The following is a 10,455-nucleotide window of genomic DNA, read 5'->3' on the forward strand; positions in this document are numbered from 1 at the left end:
CGACACACTGCGATCAAACATGATCGCAGTGTACTGGAGGATCAGGGAAGCATCGGCAGGGAGGGGGCTCCCTCCGTGCTTCCCTGAGACCCCCGCAGCAGCGCTATGTGCAGCGCTGCTGCGGGGGCCTCCTTCCCTGCAGGTCCCCGGATCCAATATGGTGGCGGGGACCTTCGGGGGCCTGCAGGGAGCCGGCTTCCTCACTGCCTGCAGAGCGCAGGCATGAGGAAGCCTGCTGCAGTGCCTGTGTCATATTGCTCATCTGTCACAGCGATCTGTCAATTGTCAGATCAGCCATGTCCCCCCTGGGACAGTGTAATGAAGTAAAAAAATAAAAAAAAAGTGTAAAAATAATTTATAAAAAATTGCTAAATAAATTAAAAAAAATTCCCTAATAAATTCATATTTTGAAAATAAAAAAACAATAAAAGTACACATATTTGGTATCATCGTGTCCGTAACAACCCGCCCTAGAACACTGTCCCACTAGTTAACCCCTTTATTGAACCCCTTAAAAAATAAAAATTAAAAACGAAGTAAAAAATAATGCTTTATCATCATACCGCCGAACAAAAAGTGCAATGACGCACGATCAAAAAGACGGATATAAATAACCATGGTACCGCTGAAAACGTCATCTTGTCCTACAAAAAACGAGCTGCCATACAGTGTCATCAGCAAAAAAATAAAAAAGTTATAGCTCGCAGAATAAAGCGAATCAAAAATAATTATTTTTTATATAAAATAGTTTTCATTGCTTAAAAGCACCAAAACATAAAAAAAATAAATGCGGTATCACTGTAATCGTACTGACCCGAAGAATAAAACCGCCTTATCAATTTTACCACACGCGGAACGATGTAAACACACCCCCCAAAAGAAATTCATGAATTGCTGTTTTTTGTTTATGCTGCGTCCCAAAAATCGGATTAAAAAGCGATCAAAAAATGTTACATGCCCGAAAGTGGTACCAATAGAAACGTCAACTTGTCCCGCAAAAAATAAGACCTCACATGACTCGGTGGGTCAAAATATGGAAAAATTATAGCTCTCAAAATGTGGTGATGGAAAAACTATTTTTACAATAAAAAGCGTCTTTTAGCGTGCACCAGCTGCCAAACATAAAAACCCACTAAAATAGTAAATCAAATCCCCCTTTATCACCCCCTTAGTTATGGAAAAATAATAAAATAAAAAAAATGCATTTATTTCCATTTTCCCATTAGGGCTAGGGTTAGGGCTGAGATTAGGGTTAGGGTTGAAGTTAGAATTGTTTTGGCACATCAGAGGCTTTCCAAACGCGACATGGCATCCGATCTCAATTCCAGACAAAAAAGTCAAATGGCCTTGCTTCCCTTCCGAACTCTGCCATGCGCCCAAATAGTGGTTTACCCCACATGTGGGGTATCATCGTACTCAGGAGAAACTGCACAATAACTTTTAGGGTCCTGTTACTCTTGGGAAAATAAAAATTGGGGGTGAAAAGATCATTTTTGTGGAAAAAATATGATTTTTTAATTGTACATTATAAACTTCTGTGAAGCCCTTGGGGGTTGAAAGTGCTCACCACATATCTAGTTAAGTTCCTTGGGGGGGTCTAGTTTCCAAAATGGGGTCACTTGTGGGGAGTTTCCACTGTTTAGGCACATCAGGAGCTCTCCAAACGTGACATGGCATCCGATCTGAATTCCAGCCAATTTTGCAGTGAAAAAGTCAAACGGCGCTCCTTCCCTTCTAAGCTCTGCCGTGCGCTGAAACAGTGGTTCTCCCCACATATCAGGTATCAGCAGACTCAGGACAAATTGCAAAATAACTTTTTCCATCTAATTTCTCCTGTTACCCTTGGTAAAATAAAAAAATTGAACCTGAAGTAATTTTTTTTGTGAAAAAAGTTAAATGTTCATTTTTTTTTAAACATTCAAAAAATTCCTGTGAAGCACCTGAAGGGTTAATAAACTTTTTGAATGTGGTTTTGAGCACCTTGAGGGGTGCAGTTTTTAGAATGGTGTCACTTTTGGGTATTTTCTATCATATAGACCCCTCAAAGTGACTTCAAATGTGATGTGGTCCCTAAAAATAAAATGGTGTTGTAAAAATGAGAAATCGCTGGTCAACTTTTAACCCTTATAACTTCCTAACAAAAAAAAATGTTGGTTCCAAAATTGTGCTGATGTAAAGTAAACACATGGGAAATGTTACTTATCAAGTTTTTTGTGTGCTGTATCTCTGTGATTTAAGAGCATAAAAATACAAAGTTGAAAAATTGCGAAATTTTCACCAAATTTCCGTTTTTTTCACAAATAAACGCAAGTTATATGAATGAAATTTTACCACTAACATGAAGTACAATATGTCACGAGAAAACATTGTTAGGCTATGTGCACACTGAGTTTTTTGGCTCTGCGGATTTTGTAGTGAAATCCGCAGATAAATTCGCAGGAATAAAGTCCTGCGGTTTATCTGCGGTTTTGCCCTGAGGTTTTACCCCTCATAATGGATGAGGTGTGAAACCGCAGCGGTTCTGCACAAAAGAATTGACATGCTGCGGATTGTAAACCGCAGCAAAACCGTGCGAAAAAATCCGCAGCATGTGCACAGCGGCACTGTGCTGGGGCTGGGGCAGCTGTGCTGGGGCAGGGGCAGCAGTGCTGGGGCTGGGGCAGCTGTGCTGAGGCGGGGCAGCTGTGCTGGGGCAGGGGCAGCTGTGCTGGGGCAGGGGCAGCAGTGCTGAGGCAGGGGCAGCTGTGGGACAGTGGTCAGAATTGTAAAAATTGGCCCGGTCATTAACGTACAAACCACCCTTGGGCGTAAAGGGGTTAACAAACTTTTTAGTTTTAGCATTTAGGGAATATGGTAAAAAAAATATATATACCGTATTTTTCGGACTATAAGACGCACCGGACCATAAGACGAACCCCAATTTTCAGTAGGAAAATAGGGGAAAAAAAATAATGTGTCAAATGGGGGTCCGTCTTACAGTCCGAATTCAGCTTACCTGGGAAGGGATCCGGCACAGGTGGAGAAGTAGTCACAGAGGTCATTCAGTGGTCCAGGCTCGTGCGGTGGCGGCTGTGCTGGGGCAGCTGCGCTGGGGCTGGGGCAGCTGTGCTGGGGCTGGGGCAGCTGTGCTGGGGCAGGGGCAGCAGTGCTGGGGCTGGGGCAGCTGTGCTGAGGCAAGGGCAGCTGTGCTGGGGCAGCAGTGCTGGGGCTGGGGCAGCTGTGCTGAGGCAAGGGCAGCTGTGCTGGGGCAGGGGCAGCTGTGCTGGGGCAGTGGCAGCTGTGCTGGGGCAGGGGCAGCAGTGCTGGGGCAGGGGCAGCAGTGCTGGGGCAAGGGCAGCTGTGCTGGGGCAGGGGCAGCTGTGCTGGGGCAGGGGCAGCAGTGCTGAGGCAAGGGCAGCTGTGCTGGGGCAGGGGCAGCTGTAGCTGTGCTGGGGCAGGGGCAACTGTGCTGGGGCTGGGGCAGCTGTGCTGGGGCAGGGGCAGCAGTGCTGGGGCTGGGGCAGCTGTGCTGAGGCGGGGCAGCTGTGCTGGGGCAGGGGCAGCTGTGCTGGGGCAGGGGCAGCAGTGCTGAGGCAGGGGCAGCTGTGGGACAGTGGTCAGAATTGTAAAAATTGGCCCGGTCATTAACGTGCAAACCACCCTTGGGCGTAAAGGGGTTAACAAACTTTTTAGTTTTAGCATTTAGGGAATATGGTAAAAAAAAATATATATACCGTATTTTTCGGACTATAAGACGCAACCCAATTTTCAGTAGGAAAATAGGGGAAAAAAAATAATGTGTCAAATGGGGGTCCGTCTTACAGTCCGAATTCAGCTTACCTGGGAAGGGATCCGGCACAGGTGGAGAAGTAGTCACAGGGGTCATTCAGTGGTCCAGGCTCGTGCGGTGGCGGCTGTGCTGGGGCAGCTGCGCTGGGGCTGGGGCAGCTGTGCTGGGGCAGGGGCAGCAGTGCTGGGGCTGGGGCAGCTGTGCTGGGGCTGGGGCAGCAGTGCTGGGGCTGGGGCAGCTGTGCTGAGGCAAGGGCAGCTGTGCTGGGGCAGCAGTGCTGGGGCTGGGGCAGCTGTGCTGAGGCAAGGGCAACTGTGCTGGGGCAGGGACAGCTGTGCTGGGGCAGGGGCAGCAGTGCTGGGGCAGGGGCAGCAGTGCTGGGGCTGGGGCAGCTGTGCTGAGGCAAGGGCAGCTGTGCTGGGGCAGGGGCAGCTGTGCTGGGGCAGGGGCAGCAGTGCTGAGGCAAGGGCAGCTGTGCTGGGGCAGGGGCAGCTGTAGCTGTGCTGGGGCAGGGGCAACTGTGCTGGGGCAGGGGCAGCTGTGCTGGGGCAGGGGCAGCAGTGCTGGGGCTGGGGCAGCTGTGCTGAGGCAGGGGCAGCTGTGCTGGGGCAGGGGCAGCTGTGCTGGGCCAGGGTCAGCAGTGCTGAGGCAGGGGTAGCTGTGCTGGGGCTGGGGCAGGTGGGCTCTGCGGTGGTGGCAGCGGGTAGCGCTCTGCGGTGCGGTGGTGGCATCGGGCTGTGCTCCGATGCAGGGGCGGCGGGTCCGCCGGCATTTCTTCGCAGCCCGGAGGCCTCCGCACTTCCCTTGCTGGCCGCCGCCATGTTGCGGTGGCCTCCGGGAGCATGGACGCCGGAAAGATGGCCGCCGGTCCGGGGACGGCGCATGCGTGGGATCAGATCTCGTCCTGAGATCTCGGGGGACGAGATTCAAATCTCGGCAACGAGATCTCGTCCCCCGAGATCTCGGGACGAGATCTGAAGCTGCACATGTGCCGTCCCGGACCGGCGGCCATCTTCCCGGCGTCCATGCTCCCGGAGGCCACCGCAACATGGCGGTGGCCAGCAAGGGAAGTGCGGAGGCCTCCGGGCTGCGAAGAAATGCCGGCGGACCCGCCGCCCCTGCACCGGAGCACAGCCCGCTGCCACCACCGCACCGCAGAGCGCCGCCCGCTGCCACCACCGCACCGCAGAGCCCCGCCCACTGCCACCAACCACCAGCCAGAAGGTTAGGTACCGTGTATTGCGACCATAAGACGCACCCCCCACTTTCCCCCAAAATTTTGGGGGAAAAAAGTGCGTCTTATGGTCGGAAAAATACGGTATATAGAATTGCACTTTTTTGCAATTTCACCACACCTGGATTTTTTTTTTCCCGTTTTCCAGTACACGATATGTTAAAACCAATGGTGTTGTTCAAACGTCCAACTCGTCCCGCAAAAAACAAGCCCTCACATGGGTATATTTATGGAAAAATAAAAAGTTATGGCTCTGGTAAGAAGGGCAGCAAAAAACAAAAACGCAAAAATGAAAATACCTGAAGTGGCTAAGGATTTCTACAAGATTTTGAGGTCAGACCCTGATGTGGGAAAGAGATATGATTTGGGTCTGAGTTCTGTGCAGTCGGTCATGCTGCTCTACCAAATTCCCCCAAAATGTCTGTATGAAACTTGTATCTGGGCACCGTCATTGGGAACAGAAAAGGATCTTCCCCAAACTGTTCCCACAAAGCTGGAAGCAGCAATTGTCCACAATTTCTTGTGCTGAAGCATCAAGATTTCCCTTCAGTGAAATTAATAGGCTGAGCCATGAAAAACAAGGCTGCAGTAATATCCCTCCTCTACCACACTGTACAGTGGGCACAATGCAGTCAAGCATGCAACGTTCTCCTGGCATTCACCAAACCAAGACTCGTCCATCAGACGTGGGACAGAAAAGTGTGATCAGTCACTGCACAGAACATGTTTCCTCCAGAGTCCAGTTGTGGCTTTGCACCACTCCATCTGATGCTTGCTATTGTGCTTAGTGTTGTAAGGCTGCATGCAGCTGCTCAGCCATGGAGGTCCATGAAGAGTAGGTGACTTTCATGCATTATGCTCCTCAATACTCGGTGACCCCTCTGTATACAGAGAATTGAGCCTTGGTTTCACAATTTTTCTTCAGAAGGAAAATTAGGACTGAGGGGTTTAATAATGCCGAACTTGTTTGTAGTGTGTGAAGAATAACAAATGTTGTTATTAAAGTGCTTTGTTTCAGTATATCACAGATCAGTCAATTCTTAGTCACACTGACTCTGCAATTCCTGCACCGCTCTATCACTGTAAGGAGGTGGACATATTGCCCGTGCTTCTCCGTTTAAGAACAAGTTTTATTGTAATGTGAATTGTGCTATGTGTTAATGGAGTTAGTTATGTGTGTTGTTTGAGTGTAGGCAAAGCAAGAGTTAATGATTGGGACTAACCCATAGTGGGAGGGGAAAAGCTGAAGGGATAAGAAACAGTTCCTGTCAGAACATCAGAAAGGGTCCAGTGTGCAGAGAGAAAAGATCTAAGGTCTGGTGTGAGCAGTGCTGCTTGATATTGGCATCCCAAATGTGTTGAAATATGTATTTTATTGTGCTAAGGTATCGCAAAATGTTTTTATCCACATAGCCTTGCTTTGTGTTAGGTTTCTGCAGCGTTAACTGTAGGGCTGGCCCATAGTGAGGAGGACTAGGGGATCTCTGTGTAGATTTTTGAGATAGGAAGTTTGAGGAAAGTGTATGTCAGGAAAGTGAAAGGACAGGTGGTACAGAGGTGGTATATACTGGGCTCTAGATGAAGATGTAACAGTTACAGAGGCTGCAGAGCATTACAGGAAAGCGTATAAGTCCGGAATTCGTGCTGGCCAGCTGAAAGGGGACCTTATAGGAAAAAGGTAGTGCCCAGCTGTGGTCACGAAGATGTGGTATTGGCTTTAAGAGCGGCCCTTAGGACAGAACTAAGCAAGAAGTGGGGTATAAGTGCCATAGTGACACACCTGAAACACTATGGTTCTATATTCAGGAAGATGCAGTCAATCCAACTGTCTCCCTATACTTTTGTTGCCTCTGTTGCTGGGAACAAAATGATATTTGGAACTTTGTGGAAGGGGACGGTGTATTGTAAAGAATGGGATGCAGAACGTGTAATTTATAGATAGGACGGTTTGCAATAGTTGGTTTGGTTTCCTGACTTAAAGCGTCAAATGAGATGGTACTGCGCTAAGTGCATAAAGAGGGACTGTGGAGATCTCAGACTTCGATGTACAATTGCACTTTCACACTCACAGTACTCAAGTTTCTGTAATGTGCTGAGGCATTGATAATGCACTCTCTCCCACACCCTTGCCCCAGGCACCATTACATTTGACGTGGTCTGGAGGATGTGAGTATCTCACACAAAGAAATCTGGGAAGAGAATGACTGTAGCGCTGATGGAAAAGCACCTTAAGTCAAGCGACCTAAAATAGTGCCACCTATAGATTCCAAAATGATTCTGAAACCGAATGACCTAAGTTAGCAGACTGCATCAGCATGGATCCCAAGATAACAACGGCCTGTGGTCTGAAGTGGAGAAGTACAGCCCATCGTGAGAGTGGATAGCACCCTAGAGAGCAAAAATGTGCCTTACCCACTGATGTGTTCACCCCAAAGAAGGGATGTGCTGAACTCTGGATCCGGCCCAGAAGGGGATTCGAGTTCCAGAGGAGGGTACGATCCAGAATTAAATGTCGCCTATCAGGTGAGGAACGGCGAGTGCAGGAGGCGCATCCAAAGGTGGAGTCATCAGGAGTGACAGAAGAGGTGCCTGTCACGTCACGAGTATGGCCCCCGTAAATGCGGAGTCGTTTGGATGGGAAGAGCGCAGTAAGTGACCTGCTGGCTCTATTTTGTCTGCAACTGAAATCTGGAGAAGAACTGTAAGGCTATGTCTGCAAAGTCATGGACAGAACTATCTTGAAGAGTGGTATTGCGGATGGAGACATCCGCCAAGGTGGAGGAGATGTATCACCTCGTGATCCACGGGGTTGTAGGGGATTGGGATAGAACATCTCTTTATTGCCTTCTCCCCTTTAAGAGCTTTAATGTAAATATACTCTTATGCTTTGGTGCTGCAACATGGCTGTGTATTACCGTCTTATTGGTATTGCCACATTATATGTTACCATACTGTACATACTGTAAGAACCGGCTTCCTTTGGGAACAATAGAGGAGGGCTCTTATAGTATAGAGTTCATAGATATGGATAAGTGTAATACTGGAACGGGCCACCAGATGGGGGATACTAGTGGGTCCTTGATAGGTATAGCTGATTAGGAAGTTCATATAGGGGTTAACTGTAGGAGGAGCTGCTATGGGTTAGGTAAGTGTAGGTTGTAGGAATTAGAGAGAAGGGAGAGCACGACCGACAGGTCCACAAGGGCACTAAGCCCAGGACAACATAGCAGCTACACAATGTTTAAGTGAAGAAGCACAGGCACAGTCAGACGGGTGCTGGATAAGACGGGAGCACCCAGGGAAGGAAACGTGGTCCAAAAGTCATGCAGAGCACAGAACGTTCATGATGTGGCAGATCCTCGATAGGGCTGAAGCTGGCAAGTCCGGGGCAAAACGGATAAGCGGGATCCCCTATATACTGAGGTCCTACAGTAGTGAAGCTGCGGTACCACCAAGGGCGCTACTACCCTGTAATGTAAGTGAAGGCGAAGAACGTAAGAAAGGGAAAGAGCAGGAGGAATGCTGTGTGGACTGTGATGTAACTGATGGGTCCAGGACCGTTGAAGAAGAAAGTAAAAGCGTTGATTTAGCATCAGAACCAGTATCTGTGTCCACTATTTCATCTTCATGCACTGGAAACAAGTGTGCAGGAGCTGGATCGCACTGTAGTGGGATCCCTGACCGTGAACCAGCAACAAGAACAGGTACACCGGTAGATGCTGATGGTATTTCTGTGGGAGGAGGTCAGGACACCAGAGCCCTGGTGTCCTCGGCTGCGACTACCATTCTGGCCCTCTCTTAGATTGTCAGGCTGCGTTCACACGTTGCGTTTTTTTCATGGCGATTTTCCGCTGCGAAAACGCTGCAAAAACACTAAGAAAACGCATCCCATACAATCCAATGGGATTCCGCAATGCTGTGCTAATGCTGTGGATTTTACTGCTGCAGAATCGCATTGCTGTAAAATGCACAGCATGCTCATTCTTTTTGCAGAATCGCGGCGATTCTGCACCCATAGGAATGCATTGATCCGCTTACTTTCTGCATGTGGCTATGCCCACCATGCACAAAGTAAGTGGATCATGTGCGGGTGGTACCCGAGCCTGGAGGAGAGGAGACTGTCCTCCAGGCCCTGGGTACCATAATCCTGTAAAAAATAGAATAAAAATAAAAAATAGTGATATACTCACCCTATGGCGGCCCCTGAAATCCTTCCCGCCTCTCACGACGCTCCCGGCATCTTCCAGTCCCAGTAATGCTTTGCGTGAATGACCGCGATGACGCGGTCCCATCCCTTTATTTATTTGGGGACCTTAGGAAGGATGAAGGAGAGAATGTTGCTCTTGGAGAGGAAGATAAGGGCACAACAACTCCCGCCCCAGAACACCCTAAGCGACCACAACCCACAAAATTTGACTGGAGCCGAGGGATGTGGGGTCCCTCACCTTTGGTAAACAAAAACACTCAGGGAATCCGAGAGCCACAGGCGGAAATACGTGTTTTGGAAGAACGCATGAGGGAGTGTATGACAGATCCAAAAAAGGTAGATTTTGATGAGCAGTTGTAATAATTATATGGATAACTCAGGAGTCTCTTTGCGTGGAACAAGACAACTACGACAACTACAGAACACAGTTTATAGGTGTTAAAGTCTATATTATCACACATGATTCAAACCGGTGTAGGCACACCTCCCAACCGTCCTGGACCCAGCGGGACAGTCCCGACTTTGACAGTCTGCCCCACTGTCCTGGCTGGGAGTTTACTTTTCCCACACTGCACTGAAAAGCCGCCATGCCCCTGCATGCGCCGACCCCATCATTCCTCGCCCTCCCAGAGAGACCCACAGCAGCCCCTCACTGCTAATAAATCCCAGCAATGACATCACTATGCTGTTCTGTGCGCACAGGACCTGTGATGAGGTCGCAGGTGAGGAGGAGTCAGGAGTCACATGATCAGGGGCCTCAGTGTATGCAGGACTCTGCTGTGCTGGTTGTCATGGTGGTGGATGAGGGGAAGTTTGTGTGGGGTAAAGAGGGGTTTACAGGGTGGATGTTGCAGAGCTGTGTGTGTATGGAGTAGAGCCTTGTGTGTACTTGGTATACGGAGTGGATCCGTGTGTGTAAGAGGTGTACAGAGTGGAGCCGTGTGTGTAAGAGGTGTACGGAGCAGAGCCTTGTGTGTATGGGGTGTGCAGAGCGGAGCCACGTGTGTACAAGGTGTATAGAGAGGAGCCGTGTTTGTACTTGGTATTCGGAGCAGAGCTGTGTGTATACGAGGTGTACGGAACGGAGCCCTGTGTGTATGAAGTGTATAGAGCCATGTGTGTACGGGGAGTACGGAGCGGAGCCGTGTGTGTACGAGGTGTACAGAGGGGAGCCTCATGTGTACAGGGTGTGCAGAGTGGAGCTGCATGTGTACAAGGTGTATGGAGTGGAGCCATGTGTGTACT

The sequence above is a fragment of the Dendrobates tinctorius genome, unplaced genomic scaffold (assembly GCF_039654945.1).
Source record: "Dendrobates tinctorius isolate UK_male_01 unplaced genomic scaffold, ASM3965494v1 ptg000158l, whole genome shotgun sequence".
In the NCBI taxonomy this organism is placed as follows: domain Eukaryota; kingdom Metazoa; phylum Chordata; class Amphibia; order Anura; family Dendrobatidae; genus Dendrobates; species Dendrobates tinctorius.